At 43.5% G+C, this 17,511-nt stretch overlaps 1 non-coding gene across 1 annotated transcript; it reads left to right on the top strand.

Annotated features, from left to right (window-relative positions):
* Positions 1–16,426: 16,426 nt before the first annotated feature.
* Positions 16,427–16,620, top strand: LOC125635018 (U2 spliceosomal RNA). Its single transcript, XR_007356118.2, has one exon. It is a non-coding gene; the product is annotated as a U2 spliceosomal RNA (small nuclear RNA).
* Positions 16,621–17,511: the final 891 nt, after the last annotated feature.

Genomic DNA, 17,511 nt, shown 5'->3' on the forward strand with positions numbered 1-17,511 from the left:
GGACTCAGCAGAAAGTCTTGTTTCTTATGCTGATCAATATGAGCAGTCCCAGACTGTCAGAGTGGTGGGGCAAATCAGAATAAAATGGGTGGAGGTAGCAGAGAGGAACAACCTTGGTTGCAGATTGGGCGGATACCAGAAGGGACACTCTGACACCACACATTACCACCGTGGGCAGCCCAAGGTCCCAACTACACCCCAAGAAAAAACCCAGACACCTTATCGTCCCACCACACCATTCTCCAGCAACCCACCCCACCCCAGTGACCAGTCAGCTGGGCGATATTTTAAATGTAACGAGCTGGGGCACGTAAAGGCCAACTGCCCCCAGAACCCCAATAGATTACAGTTCATTGCACCGGGGTCACACCAAAGGTCCTCAGGCCCAGATGCCTCTCAGATACCCTCAGAGCGGACGGAAACTGTGAGTGTGGGCAGGAAGAAGGTTATCGCTTGGAGGGACACTGCAGCACAAGTGTTGGGTATTCACCAATCCTTAGTGGACCCCAGCTTAATCAACCCAGAGGTCCAAGTGATGATTCAACCCTTCAAGTCAAACTCTTTTGACTTGCCTACAGCCAAGTTGCCTGTCCAGTACAAGGGCTGGTCAGGAATGTGGAATTTTGAAGTGTATGATGATTATCCCATCCCCATGCAGCTGGGAGAAGACTTGGCCAACCATGTGAAGCTAGCAAAGAGGATGGAAATGGTCACCCGCAGCCAAGCTAAGCAAGCCTTCACACCTAGCTCTCTCCCTGAGCCTTCTACAAGGGCCTCGTCTGTGTTACCAGAAACCCAGACTGAGGTGGTGGAACTGGACCTCATGCCAATGTCTGCAACAGCAGTAGTCGATCCAGTCACAGAGACCCAGCCAGAGCCAGGCCCAGAACTGGAACTGGCAGAGCAACCCATACCAGAACCATTGCCAGCACTGAATCCAGTGCTTGCAACCCCGTCTACAACTCCAACAACAGAGGGCACCACCGAGCCTGCACTGGCAACAGCAGATGACCCTACAAAAGAGGCTCAGCCGGAGCCTGAACCACAACACAGTGCACCAGCGGAGAGTGGTTCACAGTCAGCGGAAACAGCCCCATCCCCTGCATCGCTTCCAGAGGACCAAGTCCACAATCCAATGAGGAACTGATGTCTCTAGCATCAAGGGAACAGTTCCAGACCAAACAGGAAGCAGATGAAAGCTTCCAGAGAGCTTGCATGGCGGAATGGAGCAACCCACCGCCTCTCAGCTCTTCTAATCAATCCTGGTTTGTTTTAGAAAGAGGACTTTTATATAAGGAAACTCTTTCTGGTGGGCACCAGGAGGACTGGCATCCTCAAAGACAGTTGGTAGTTCCAACTAAGTACCAGGTAAAGCTCTTGCGTTTAGGCCACGATCATCCTAGTGGTCATGCTGGGGTGAACAGGACCAAAGACAGTTAGGGGAAGTCCTTCCACTGGGAGGGAATGGACAAGGATGTTTCTACCTATGTCCGGTCTTGTGAGGTTGCCAAAGAGTGGGAAAATCCCAAGACCAGGTCAAACCCCTCTCCAGACACTCCCCATCGAGGTTCCCTTTCAGCAAGTAGCTGTGGATATTCTGGGTCTTTTTCCGAAAAAGACACCCAGAGGAAAGCAGTACATACTGACTTTCATGGATTTTGCCACCCGATGGCCGGAAGCAGTAGCTCTAAGCAACACCAGGGCTAAAAGAGTGTGCCAGGCACTAGCAGACATTTTTGCCAGGGTAGGTTGGCCCTCCGAGATCCTCACCAATGCAGGAACTAATTTCCTGGCAGGAACTATGGAAAGCCTTTGGGACACTCATGGGGTGAATCACTTGGTTGCCACCCCTTACCAGCATCAAACAAATGGCATGGTGGAGAAGTTTAATGGAACTTTGGGGGCCATGATATGTAAATTCGTAAATGAGCACTCCAATGATTGGGACCTAGTGTTGCAGCAGTTGCTCTTTGCCTACAGAGCTGTACCACGTCCCGGTTTAGGGTTTTCACCATTTGAACTTCTGTATGGCTCTGAGGCTCAGGGGCCATTACAGTTGGTGAAACAGCAATGGGAGGATTTTACGCCTTCTCCAGGAACTAAAATTCTGGACTTTGTAAACAACCTACAAAACATCCTCCAAACCTCTTTAGCCCTTGCTAAAGAAAACATACAGGATGCTCAAAAAGAGCAAAAAGCCTGGTATGATAAACATGCCAGAGAGCGTTTCTTCAAAGTAGGGGACAAGGTCATGGTCTTGAAGGCGCTCCAGGCCCATAAAATGGAATCGTTGTGGGAAGGGCCATTCATGGTCCAAGAGCGCCTGGGAGCTGTTAACTATTTCATCTCATCCCCCACCTCCAACCAAAAGCCTAAGGTGTACCATATTAATTCTCTAAAGCCCTTTTAATACAGAGAATTAAAGGTTTGTCAGTTTACAGTCCAGGGAGGAGACGATGCTGAGTGGCCTGAAGGTGTCTACTACGAAGGAAAAAGTGACGATGGCATGGAAGAGGTGAACCTCTCTATGACCCTCGGACATATGCAGTGACAGCAGATCAAGAAGCTGTGTACTAGCTTCGTGCCAATGTTTTCAGCCTCCTCAGGACGGACCAAACAGGCATACCACTCCATTGACACAGGTAGTGCTCGCCCAATTAGAGCCCAACCTTACCGGGTGTCTCCTCAAGCCAAAACTGCTATAGAACGGGAGATCCAGGACATGCTACAGTTGGGTGTAATCCGCCCCTCTAACAGTGCATGGGCATCTCCTGTGGTTCTAGTTCCCAAACCAGATGGAGAGATACACTTTTGCATGGACTACCGTAAGCTAAATGCTGTAACTCGCCCAGACAACTATCCAATGCCACGCACAGATGAGCTATTGGAGAAACTTGAACGTGCCCAGTTCATCTCCACCTTAGACTTAACCAAGGAGTACTGGCAAGTACTGCTGGATGAATCCACCAAGGAAAGGTCAGTCCATCAGGTCAGTTCATCATCAGGTCAGTTCATCATCCGTGTAGGACTGTGTGAATTTAATGTGCTCCCTTTTGGGCTGCAAAATGCACCTACCACTTTCCAAAAACTTGTTTTGCGCACCCATGTATTACAAATGTGTCCTAATTTTATCTGTGCTGATTATGATAAACAGAAAGATAATATATATATCAGCCCCTGGATTTTTTTTTAAGTAAGACAAATTGCAATATTTATTGCAAAGGAGTTAGATCCCACCAATTACATCAATGAATGGAGAGGTAGATTTTGAAAGACAAGTGCAGAGAAGGGTGATAAAATAAATCACAATACAAGACCTATTCCTTTTCATTCTAAAATTGCCCAACTCTCACTCTTATTTTGCCCTATCTTCTATATATTATATCAGAAAGCTGGCATAGGCTAGTGGTAAGGACATCATTCCATCTCACTATTCCCACTGTTGGGATGAATTTTGTAGATACAAGGAATTATAGCAGACTATGACAGAATTTTGTAAATTCCTGGAAAACAAATAAAACTCTTAGGACTGATACAATCTTTTATCACTTGAATCAGTATAGAGGACTTTTGGATCAACAACATTAATTAATAGATTCTGCTTCTCTCTCGTCAAAACTTTATGAAAAATTAACATTTATTTTGTATTATATTTAAACAACCCAGCCATGGTGGGGCACCATTGTGCTTGTTACTGGACATATGCTCAGTAGGTGACAGTAACTATTTAATATCTGGCATCAACACTTGTTGGAGAGGAAAAGGTGAAAAGTGGGAATGGCGTGGAGAGTCCAACTCAAAAAATAATTAGGAAAAACTGTTTAATGTTGAAATTTTCCTCTTTCATTATCTAATTTTAACATTCTTGATGTGAATGCTCATGAGGTACTGTTCTAGTAGGAACATATGCTATACTGGATCTGTTCCATGGTCCATCTAATCCACCTCCTGTCTGCAATATTGGCCAATTCAATACAATCCAGAGGAAGCTGCAAGAAATCCAAAATAATAGAATTATGGAATAATGGCCATATAGAGGTTTAGGAAGAATGTTGCCCGATCAATTAGTGGTTGGCTATTCCCTGAAGCAAAAAGATTTGTATCCTTTATGATATTTGTTCATTATTTAATATTTGCTAACATAATTTGGGGTGATCTCATTACCTAAGTAAGTGTCTAATCCTTTCACTGAAATTTTGCTAAACTCTTGTGTAATGTAATGAGTCATCCCTGAACTAGAGCATGATTAAGCTACATTAGTTGATGAGTCATTCCTGTGGTAGACTCCAGCCATTCCATAAGCCGGTCTGGTGACTCTCAAGGCAAGTATTATATGCCTCACAGGAGAAACAGCAGCTGAGTCTGCTCAGTGTCACTCCATGGCTTGGAACTCTCCCATGACTGACTATGGTAACAGACTCCACAAGCCTTAGACTGCTTCAGCCTTGTTCCTAGTCCTGCTCTGGACTTCTGATTCTGGCTCTGACCACTGACTTAGACCCACTGGGCCTGGCTATGACCACTAGGGATGACCATCCCCTTCACAGTTTCTGACTTCTTGAACTCACTAATGTCTTGTGGTAATGAGCTCCAAAGGTAAATTATGCACTGTGTAAAAGTATTTGCTTTTTCGGCAGTTTTCTGTGTATTGCCTTTCAATTTAATCAAATATCTTTGCTCATTATATTCTATGGACAGAAGAACCTGGTTTATCTCCTCTAAGCCCTTAGTTCCTTTGGACTTTCATCATGTCCCAGCTTTCTGTAAACAGTCCCAATCTTTACAGTCTATCCTCATTCATAACTCTTTGCAGGTCTCTAATCATTTTGATTGCCTGTCCTTGATTTTCCATTCTATATTCTAAGATACAATGTCCAGAACTGAACAAAGAATTCCAGCTGTGCTCTTACTACTGATTTAAGGAGTAGCATTGTAATAATATCAGTGTTTTTATTCCAGTCTAACATTGTGTTTGCTTTCTTGATAATACATTGCATTGACTAGAGGTCTTCACTGAGGTGACCTGAATGACATACAATATTTTTCTCTAGTAATTACAATTAATTTAGAATCCAGCAATATGTACGAGTAGTTCAAATTAAACCTTCCAACATGCATTGCATTGCATTTCATCTCTGGTCATGATGACCTGGAGAGTAAATAAAGTTGTGTGTTCATTCACAGAATTAGTATAACCAAAGTCATGTGACTGTAAGCTTCCATATTCTAGGCAGGAACGATGGTCTTGTGGCTAAAGGCATAGGTCTGGGACTCAAAAAAACCACCCAGTTCAATTTCTGGATCTTCCCTCAACTTCCTATGTAAGTCAACAACCTTTTGTTTTTCTCATCAGTAAAATGGGGATAATAATGCTTCCTTTCCCACTCTTTGTGTTGTATTTTTAGGATACATGCTCTTCAAGGCAGGGACTGTCTCTTACTATGTATTTCTATGGTGCCTAGCACAATAGGGCCTCCCAATTCTACCATACTACAAATGAATGGTAACAATAACTACTTCTCCAGTGTGGCCCAGCACAGTATGAAAGTAAGGCTCAGTGCAAAATAACAACACATAGGAAGAGCTGTAAAACAATGGAGATCCACCTTGCAGATGACACTCACATGACTGGAGTACTGTCATGGATGGATATAAAATGTTCAGGAAGGACAAGCAGGGCAGAAAAGGTTGGGGAGTTGTACTGTATGTAAGAGAGCAGTATTACTGATCAGTGCTCTGGTATGAAACTGCAGAAAAACCTGAGAGTCTCTGGATTAAGAATAGAAGTGTGAGTAACAAGGGTGATGTTATGGTGGGAGTCTGCTATAGACCACCGGACCAGGGGAATGAGGTGGTCGAGGCTTTCTTCCAGCAACTAATGGAAGTTACTATATCACAGGCCTTGGTTCTCTTGGGAGACTTCAATCACCCTAATATCTGCTGGGAGAGCAATACAGCAGTGCACAGACAATCCAGGAAGTTTTTGGAAAGTGTGGGGGACAATTTCCTGATGCAAGTGCTGGAGGAACCAACTAGGGTCAGAGCTCTTCTTGACCTGCTGATCACAAACCGGGAAGAATTAGTAGGGGGGAAGCAAAAGTAGATGGGAACCTCGGAGGCAGTGACCATGAGATGGTCGAGTTCAGGATCCTGACACAAGGAAGAAAGGAGAGCAGCAGAATATGGACCCTGGACTTCAGAAAAGCGGACTTTGACTCCCTCAGGGAACTGATGGGCAGGATCCCCTAGGAGAATAACATGAGGGGGAAAGGAGTCCTTATTGAGGTTACAGGGACAAACCATCCCGATATGTAGAAAGAATAGTAAATATGGCAGGCGACCAGCTTGGCTTAACAGTGAAATCCTTCCTGATCTTAAACACAAAAAAGAAGCTTACAAGAAGTGGAAGATTGGACAAATGACCAGGGAGGAGTACAAAAATATTGCTCAGGCATGCAGGAGTGAAATCAGGAAGGCCAAATCACACTTGGAGTTGCAGCTAATGAGAGATGTTAAGAGTAAGAAGAAGGGTTTCTTCAGGTATGTTAGCAACAAGAAGAAAGTCAAGAAAAGTGTGGGCCCCTTACTGAATGAGGGAGGCAACCTAATGACAGAGGATGTGGAAAAAGCGAATGTACTCAATGCTTTTTTTGCCTCTGTCTTCATGAACAAGGTCAGCTCCCAGACTACTGCACTGGGCATACAGCATGGGGAGGAGTGACCAGCCCTCTGTGAAGAAAGAAGTGGTTCTGGACTATTTAGAAAAGCTGGACGAGCACAAGACAATGGGGCTGGATGCGCTGCATCCGAGAGTGCTAAAGGAGTTGGTGGATGTGATTGCAGAGCCATTGGCCATTATCTTTGAAAACTCATGGCGATCGGGTGAGGTCCCAGACGACTAGAAAAAGGCCAATGTAGTGCCCACCTTTAAAAAAGAGAAGGAGGAGGATCCAGGGAACTATAGCCAGTCACCCTTTCCTCAGTCCCTGGAAAAATCATGGACCAGGTCCTCAAGGAATCAATTCTGAAGCACTTAGAGGAGAGGAAATTAATCAGGAACAGCCAACATGGATTCACCAAGGGCAAGGCATGCCTGACTAATCTAATTGCCTTCTATGACGAGATAACTGGCTCTGTGGATGAGAGAAAAGCAGTGGATGTGTTATTCCTTGACTTTAGCAAAGCTTTTGAAACGGTCTCCCACAGTATTCTTGCCAGCAAGTTAAAGAGGTATGGTCTGGATGAATGGACTATAAGATGGATAGAAAGCTGGCTAGATTGTCGGGCTCAATGGGTAGTGATCAATGGCTCCATGTCCAGTTGGCAGCCGATATCAAGCGGAGTGCCCCAAGGGTCGGTCCTGGGGCTGGTTTTGTTCAATATCTTCATTAATGATCTGGAGGATGGCATGGATTGCACCCTCAGCAAGTTTGCAGATGACACTAAATTGGGAGGAGAGGTAGATATGCTGGAGGGTAGGAATAGGATACAGAGGGATCTAGACAAATTAGAGGATTGGGTCAAAAGAAATCTGATGAGGTTCAACAAGGACAAGTGCAGAGTCCTGCACTTAGGGTGGAAGAATCCCATGCACCACTACAGATTAGGGACCGAATGGGTAGGCAGCAGTTCTGCAGAAAAGAACCTAGGGGTTACAGTGGGCAAGAAGCTGGATATGAGTCAACAGTGTGCCCTTGTTGCCAAGAAGGCCAATGGCGTTTTGGGATGTATAAGTAGGGGCATTGCCAGCAGATGGAGGGACGTGATTGGTGAGGCCTCATCTGGAGTACTGTGTCCATTTTTGGGCCCCACACTACAAGAAGGATGTGAAAAAATTGCAAAGCGTCCATCGGAGGGCAACAAAAATGATTAGGGGACTGGAACACATGACTTATGAGGAGAGGCTGAGGGAACTGGGATTGTTTAGTCTGCAGAAGAGAAGAATGAGGGGGGATTTGATAGCTGATTTCAACTACCTGAGAGGTGGTTCCAGAGAGGATGGTTCTAGACTATTCTCAGTGGTAGAAGAGGACAGGACAAGGAGTAATGGTCTCAAGTTGCAGTGGGGGAGGTTTAGGTTGGATATTAGGAAAAACTTTTTCACTAGGAGTGTGGTGAAACACTGGAATGCGTTACCTAGGGAGGTGGTAGAATCTCCTTCCTTAGAAGTTTTTAAGGTCAGGCTTGACAAAGCCCTGGCTGGGATGATTTAGTTGGGGATTGGTCCTGCTTTGAGCAGGGGGTTAGACTAGATGACCTCCTGAGGTCCTTTCCAACCCTGATATTCTATAATTCTATGATTCTATGATCTGAAAACTGATTTTTTTCTTTTAGTGCAAGATGGGTTAAAGAAATGCAGAAAGAGAACTACACTGAAATTGTACAATAATAAAAATTAAAATAGAAGAACAAGCCTTGCATTGCTGAATGATCATTTCCATATGATAAGCTTCTGATTAATAAGATAAACAACAAGAGCAGAAGTATAGCAAGGGATATTTGATCCTTTTTTTTTTTCTACCAGCTAAATGAGATGATGAGCCTGTGAAAATGAAGAGTTTTACCAGACTTATGTGGAGTGCTGAATCTAATCAAACCCTTGAAGGAAGATTTTTAATGAAGTTTGTAACAAGGTTAGAATTAGAAATGAATCTTATGATGTATTTTTTTTTGCTAGAGCTTATAAATTGCACAAGAGCATGAAAGATTTTTTTCTGTGTTAGAAATCTTCAAAATCCCATGAACTCTTTAGTTTTTATACCACGGATAAGGTGGGATTTTCAGGAAACTAACAAATAAAATTTTTCAGTCATTAAGCTGAAAAATAGTTGAACTCTTCTTTTTAAGAAGACTAAAGAACTACAAGTTTTGAAGAGAAGCTTATACTTAAACTTTTGTAGTGAGTCAAAGAAAATCCCAAAGTTTTTTAAAGCTTAGATTGTGACGTGTAGTGGATTTTTAAGCTTAGAAGAATTTTCAGTGAAGATTTTGCTGTTCAAAGTTTTAGTCTTTCTTTCAGAAAGCTGTGCTTGGAATTTAAATATTTAAATGCAAAATATGAAGGGGTCAAATTCATTCATTCAAATTGACACTGACAGTATCAATATCCTAAGTAACAACATGGATGAATATACTCAAACATTTATCAATCTTGGTAGAGAAGTATTGAAACTTAATACATACATTTCAGATAGAAATATACTTACTCTTTACCTAGACATGCAAAACTTTTGATTAAAGTACAAATATTAGTGAGCAATTTCTCCACTCCTCCACCATAATCTCAAAGCTGTAAACATATTGTACATATATTCTCCAGAGTGTGCAGTGTGCCTGGGGCTGTATACCCTAAAAGCAGTAAAATCAACGAAAAGGTAAGAATGTATACCAGGCTCAGTCACGTCCCATATGCCCCCTTTGTGTCCACGGGTTGCTCTGCGCTGTCGGGCCTCAATCCCTCTGAGTTCCCCCAGAGTAGATCAGTCATAGTAGAGGTATTTACCATGGTATTTCCCTTCTCCCAGGATCTAATTTATTCAGTATCATTGTCCTGGCCTCCCTGTCCCATAGCTCACCCTGGCGGCTGTAACTCCTCACTCTCCTTCAGACCTCTCCCTTATATCCCTAGATCTGATCTCAGTCAGTAACATAACCTTTCCTGTCATGTGACAAGTTATTTCCCCACCTGGGGAGGCAAGTTAAACTTGTCATAGGTGGACAGGCTCATTGCCTCTTAGAGATCCGGTATCCCTGTGACAGAATAATTAGTCAAACACACCAAAAGCAAAAAGAAAAGGAGTACTTGTGGCACCTTAGAGACTAACCAATTTATTTGAGCATGAGCTTTCGTGAGCTACAGCTCACTTCATCGGATGCATACCGTGGAAACTGCAGCAGACTTTATATGCACACAGAGAATATGAAACAATACCTCCTCCCACCCCACTGTCCTGCTGGTAATAGCTTATCTAAAGTGATCATCAGGTTGGGCCATTTCCAGCACAAATCCAGGTTTTCTCACCCTCCACCCCCCCACACAAATTCACTCTCCTGCTGGTGATAGCCCATCCAAAGTGACAACTCTTTACACAATGTGCATGATAATCAAGTTGGGCCATTTCCTGCACAAATCCAGGTTCCCTCACCCCCTCACCCCCCTCCCAAAAACCACACACACAAACTCACTATCCTGCTGGTAATAGCTCATCCAAAGTGACCACTCTCCCTACAATGTGCATGATAATCAAGGTGGGCCATTTCCAGCACAAATCCAGGTTTTCTCACACCCCCCCCCCCCACCCCCATACACACACAAACTCACTCTCCTGCTGGTAATAGCTCATCCAAACTGACCACTCTCCAAGTTTAAATCCAAGTTAAACCAGAACATCTGGGGGGGGGGGGGTAGGAAAAAACAAGGGGAAATAGGCTACCTTGCATAATGACTTAGCCACTCCCAGTCTCTATTTAAGCCTAAATTAATAGTATCCAATTTGCAAATGAATTCCAATTCAGCAGTTTCTCGCTGGAGTCTGGATTTGAAGTTTTTTTGTTTTAAGATAGCGACCTTCATGTCTGTGATTGCGTGACCAGAGAGATTGAAGTGTTCTCCAACTGGTTTATGAATGTTATAATTCTTGACATCTGATTTGTGTCCATTTATTCTTTTACGTAGAGACTGTCCAGCTTGACCAATGTAAATGGCAGAGGGGCATTGCTGGCACATGATGGCATATATCACATTGGTGGATGTGCAGGTGAACGAGCCTCTGATAGTGTGGCTGATGTTATTAGGCCCTGTGATGGTGTCCCCTGAATAGATATGTGGGCACAATTGGCAACGGGCTATGGATGTAGAAGCCCTCTACACCAACATTCCACACAAAGATGGACTACAAGCCGTCAGGAACACTATCCCTGATAATGTCATGGCTAACCTGGTGGCTGAACTTTGTGACTTTGTCCTTACCCATAACTATTTCACATTTGGGGACAATGTATACCTTCAGATCAGCGGCACTGCTATGGGTACCCGCATGGACCCACAGTATGCCAACATTTTTATGGCTGATTTAGAACAACGCTTCCTCAGCTCTCGTCCCCTAAAGCCCCTACTCTACTTGCGCTATATTGATGACATCTTCATCATCTGGACCCATGGAAAAGAAGCCCTTGAGGAATTCCACCATGATTTCAACAATTTCCATCCCACCACCAACCTCAGCCTGGTCCAGTCCACACAAGAGATCCACTTCCTGGACACTACAGTGCTAATAAACAATGGTCACATAAACACCACCCTATACCGGAAACCTACTGACCGCTATTCCTACCTGCATGCCTCCAGCTTTCACCCTGACCACACCACACGATCCATCGTCTACAGCCAAGCTCTGCGATACAACCGCATTTGCTCCAACCCCTCAGACAGAGACAAACACCTACAAGATCTCTGTCAAGCTTTCTTACAACTACAATACCCACCTGCAGAAGTAAAGAAACAGATTGATAGAGCCAGAAGAGTTCCCAGAAGTTACCTACTACAGGACAGGCCTAACAAAGAAAATAACAGAACGCCACTAGCCGTCACCTTCAGCCCCCAACTAAAACCCCTCCAACGCATTATTAAGGATCTACAACCTATCCTAAAGGATGACCCAACACTCTCACAAATCTTGGGAGACAGGCCAGTCCTTGCCTTCAGGTTGGGCCATTTCCAGCACAAATCCAGGTTTTCTCACCCTCCACCCCCCCACACAAATTCACTCTCCTGCTGGTGATAGCCCATCCAAAGTGACAACTCTTTACACAATGTGCATGATAATCAAGTTGGGCCATTTCCTGCACAAATCCAGGTTCCCTCACCCCCTCACCCCCCTCCCAAAAACCACACACACAAACTCACTATCCTGAACCTGAAGCAAATACTCACCAACAACCACATACCACACAACAGAACCACTAACCCAGGAACTTATCCTTGCAACAAAGCCCGTTGCCAATTGTGCCCACATATCTATTCAGGGGACACCATCACAGGGCCTAATAACATCAGCCACACTATCAGAGGCTCGTTCACCTGCACATCCACCAATGTGATATATGCCATCATGTGCCAGCAATGCCCCTCTGCCATGTACATTGGTCAAACTGGACAGTCTCTACGTAAAAGAATAAATGGACACAAATCAGATGTCAAGAATTATAACATTCATAAACCAGTCGGAGAACACTTCAATCTCTCTGGTCACGCAATCACAGACATGAAGGTCACTATCTTAAAACAAAAAAACTTCAAATCCAGACTCCAGCGAGAAACTGCTGAATTGGAATTCATTTGCAAATTGGATACTATTAATTTAGGCTTAAATAGAGACTGGGAGTGGCTAAGTCATTATGCAAGGTAGCCTATTTCCCCTTGTTTTTTCCTACCCCCCCCCCCAGATGTTCTGGTTTAACTTGGATTTAAACTTGGAGAGTGGTCAGTTTGGATGAGCTATTACCAGCAGGAGAGTGAGTTTGTGTGTGTATGGGGGTGGGGTGGGGGGTGTGAGAAAACCTGGATTTGTGCTGGAAATGGCCCACCTTGATTATCATGCACATTGTAGGGAGAGTGGTCACTTTGGATGAGCTATTACCAGCAGGATAGTGAGTTTGTGTGTGTGGTTTTTGGGAGGGGGGTGAGGGGGTGAGGGAACCTGGATTTGTGCAGGAAATGGCCCAACTTGATTATCATGCACATTGTGTAAAGAGTTGTCACTTTGGATGGGCTATCACCAGCAGGAGAGTGAATTTGTGTGGGGGGGTGGAGGGTGAGAAAACCTGGATTTGTGCTGGAAATGGCCCAACCTGATGATCACTTTAGATAAGCTATTACCAGCAGGACAGTGGGGTGGGAGGAGGTATTGTTTCATATTCTCTGTGTGTATATAAAGTCTGCTGCAGTTTCCATGGTATGCATCCAATGAAGTGAGCTGTAGCTCACGAAAGCTCATGCTCAAATAAATTGGTCAGTCTCTAAGGTGCCACAAGTACTCCTTTTCTTTTTGCGAATACAGACTAACACAGCTGTTACTCTAACACCAAAAGCAAGCAGAGCAACTTCAAAAGCACACTCTGTGTTTTACTTTTTTAAATTCGGATAAACTTATCATTCATGTGTGTGTACTGGGTGAGAATTTTCAAATGTGAGTGCTTAAGTTAGGAACCTAAATCTCTATTTAGACTCTCAAACAAAAATATCCTGATTTTCAGAGGCACCTGCAACTTGGAGTGAATGCAGTGAGAGTGTAGATACTCTGTTCTAAAAATCAGGACACTTTTGTTTAGGAATCTAAATTAGCAAGACTAATTTTAGGCACTCAGTTATGTTGGCCACTGTATTCATCTGCACTCTTGCAAACTGTTTTGCTGCTTCTGACTCTTTGCACTATTTTTAAAAACAAGTTCTGGTAACTTAAATATGTTTTACTTTGAAATGTATATTATACACATACCTTGTTGCTACCAAAAAACTCAGTCATCACACAGTCAGCAGTGAGTGAAATGTACTTCACTCACGTAGAGCCCAACTTCTGGTGGCTCTCTGAAGATGAGGAAATCTCCTTCAACCCCATCATCTTGGTGAAGAGCAGCCTGTCTGCAACAGCTAATTCAGCCCATGGACAGGAAGAGCAGCTACCATTCTTCTGAGCCTACTACACAATGTGTTACAGCCAGCAGGTCCCCATAATCCTGAATCCTGTGGTTCCTGTCCTACAAATGCTGAGAGGTTAGTGTAGGGGGGCTGGGGGGCCCACTAGGGTGAGTCGGGGGGAGAACCTCCCTGAGCCCCTTCATGCTGGGCTTTACCTGTCACCTCAGTTTCTGCCCCATTTTTTCTACCCCAGTGGCTTTGCTCTCTCGGCGGCTGACCCGCTTGCACCGCCCTGGTTACGGCCCTGGAATTTGGATTGTGTTGTACCACTTTCTTATTCCTTTTTCTATAAGTAGTCTGTTTGAAATTTTAAGCTTTTTGGGACTCATTCTACATGTGTGTGAAGTGCCCAGCATAACTTTGGGTGTCATATGATAAAACAAAGAATGAAACGCCATACATCTAAACTGATTTTGTTCTTTCTTTTCACTAGTATATTAATTTATAAAAGCAAATCTAATCCTGTCTAATTTTTTAGCCCAACTCTGCTCTCATTTACATCTCATTTAACCCAAAGGAAGTGGGGTTGCTCCATATCAACACTGGGATAAATAAAAGCAGTGTGTGACCACAGTTTCTACCTATCTACTGTATCTACCATAACTCCATATTGCTAAAATGCAATCAGTGCTCTACTCAAATGCTGAGGCCTGGGTGGTTTGGGGACTGGGACTTAGAAATAGTCTTTTATTTCTGTCACTAGGTCAGGTCAGATTAGGTCAGGTTGACAGTGACCATCCGCCGACTATTGAGTGGCCTGTGTTGAATGATTAGCCAATCACAAAAAAATCATTACAATTATCCTCTTTCCTTTTCTTTTTGTGAATACAGACTAACACAGCTGCTATTAAATATTCCTCATTTTACCCACTCTTCTCCACTATAGAAGGCAAACCTCAGCAAAGTGCACTCTCAGAAAACAAGACCAAGATCTTTTCCTACTTTACATCTATAAATTCTTATATCCCTTAGTTAAATGTCAGTTGGTGGACATGTTGCAGTGCCATTGAAAATAGCTCTAGCTCCCCTTCCAACACATACCATCACCCCTCCACCCCCAAATGCATTATTTTAGTCTCATTTCTGCCATGTAAAAATGTTGCTAGTTGGAATGAGCAAAATTTAAAAGGAACCACAATCACTAATTGTTTTCTTTTGACTTTTGCATTGTATGTGGTTTATTTGCTGTATTAATAATTTATGCCTTTCATGTAGTAATGTTCTTTAAAAAAATCAATAATGATAATGGAAAAAGCACCACTAAGTCCATCCATGTGTTTTAATTTAACTTTCATTAGTCTACTAGTTTGCACCCCAACTGCATGAAGTATGGCTTGCTGCATCAAAGTCTGCTCTGACTCTTACCCTTGCTGAGTCCCTTTGAAACTAATGGAGATGAATGGGGTTCGGCAGAACAAAGTTTGTCCTCCATATCCAACTGGGGAAGATAAAGCCTTTCTTAGAAGTTTTTAAGGTCAGGCTTGACAAAGCCCTGGCTGGGATGATTTAGTTGGGGATTGGTCCTGCTTTGAGCAGGGGGTTGGACTAGATGACCTCCTGAGGTCCCTTCCAACCCTGATAGTCTATGATTCTATGATTCTAAAGCCAGTTGACCTATTCCCATGGGGCTCCAGACTCCTGCAGTGTTTACTTCCAGACTGTAACAGGTAACTTATATAAAGTCAGTATCTAAATGCCCAGAGATATGGGAAATCCACAGCCTAAGAAATCCAAGGCCAGAACAAACTGGAAAAAGAAGCTTCACAATCCATTGGCAGGCTGATTAATGGTCTCTTCGATATGATTACAGAGATTATACCAAGCTAGGTTAGAAACTTTTACAAGTCTGTTAAAGCACCTATAGAAAAACTAGTAGTCTTCAAACCAGGAAATTATGTGTGTGCTGTCATAAAGAAATCAGAGCTCACAGGACTCATCCATCTCCCATTAAAGCCTATGGGATTCTGTCCATTCACTATACTGAGACTTGAATAAACCACTACCTTGCCTCAAAGCTCAACCCAGGATATTTGCTGTCATGATAACAATGGAGCTGAAGTAAAATTCAAGGCCAGGAAGATATAGCTGCTAACACAACTCAAAATGAGATCAATACTAACAACGACTAAGCTTATTTAATTTCCATGTGAATCAAAGCGAAGGGATACTTCTTGACTATTGGCTGTGTGGTCTCTCTCCCTTTATGTCATTTTTTGTACTGTTACATTGTGGGTAAATTTTTGTTCAGAAAAAAAGGACATGTCCCATCAGTAAAGAGAAGTGTAGATGAGAAATTTTCAGAGCTGCCAAGCTAAGTGTATCATGGTGTAGACAGGTAGTGTGAGCAAAAGCAACATACACTTCCAGGGGGCAGGCGGATTAGCTTTGCTGATAAATCAAATGCCAACCACACTGTAAACCTCAGGCTAAGTTTTCTCCTTTTCTTGCTTGGTCATAGGGTTGCCCTGAGGCAACCTCTTTGTCCTAGACTCTAGTTCCCTCTCCTTAAAGAATCACTCACAACTCACTCACTCCCACGGAGCCACTAACAAGCCCCACCAGTCACGATAACTCAGCAGTTAACAGTCAACATCTCTCCACAGGGTTCCGACACCTGTCAAAAGGGTAAGTCAAAAGGAGGCACCCTGCCACACTACTGCACTCTCCATGTAATAATAAGGATCCCTCTCTCTTATTTAGTGCTTTTAATCTGTAGAACCCAAAGCCTTTATCGCTTCTTGGCTCCTCGGACCTAAGATCAAAGTGTAGTACCTGTTCTTATCAGTTTAATATCTGATATGTCCTTTATTTGAGGACTGTATATTAAATTGATTTTTGAAACAGGGAGATGGAATGGGAGCTTGTTCTGTCCACCCCATGCATTGACCTGGTATTGCAATGTCTCTGGGAATGGTAAAAAAAAACAACAAAGCCTTTAACAGAGGCAATTAAGTATCATCAATCATGGCTGGTGCATAACCTAAGTTCTGGGTTTCGGGCCCATTTGCTGCTTCTGCTCTTCAAATCCAAAGGATCGTGCTGATAAGCTTCTTTGCCTCTCTGTCTCCTATACAGAGTCACAGACAAGCTTCTGGGGTTGAGGGGACTCTGCACTGAAGCTGCTCACACACTCTGAAGCAAACTCTTTATTCAACACCTGAAGAGGCCTGAGAAAGCAGCTTTTGAGTTTGCTCTAGTCTCAGACCTGCTTCATTCTTTCATAAGAAGAAGGCAAGTCACCAGTCCTTCCTTCTTGGACTACTCTCTATGGTGCTGTATCTGCACTCAAAATGCAAGATATTGCCAGTTCCTCCCACTTTGGGTTGCACTCACCCAGCCTGTCCCACTCCACTCTGCCTCCATGCCCCCCACTCCTCATCCTATTCATTCCCCCCACCTCCAAACCCAGGCTGCACTGGGAGAAGAGATATTTAGCAGAAAGGTTTTTTACTTTGTTTTCTTAAGAGGGGTTTAATTTGTAGATTTTAGCCTCATTAGCAACCACCCCTATCATAATCCCTATTTTGCAGGTGGGGAAATAGAAGCACAGAAAATTGAAATGATTGACCCAAGATTATGCAGACAGGCAGTGACAGAGACAGGTCACTTTGCTTCTAGTCCAGAGCCCTAATCCCTAGAACACATTTCCCTCCATCAGGATTGCTAAAATTCAGTGGTAAATAAGAATACGGCATTCAGAGTTCATGGATGTTCAGAGGGCTTTTCAAGCATTTTTCAATTATTCCTGACATCTATAAAATAAGATCCCAGGATTGTCACTCTGTTTGTCACTCTGAAGCCCATTATATCTGTAG

Source organism: Caretta caretta, chromosome 3 (assembly GCF_965140235.1).
Source record: "Caretta caretta isolate rCarCar2 chromosome 3, rCarCar1.hap1, whole genome shotgun sequence".
Taxonomy (NCBI): Eukaryota; Metazoa; Chordata; order Testudines; family Cheloniidae; genus Caretta; species Caretta caretta.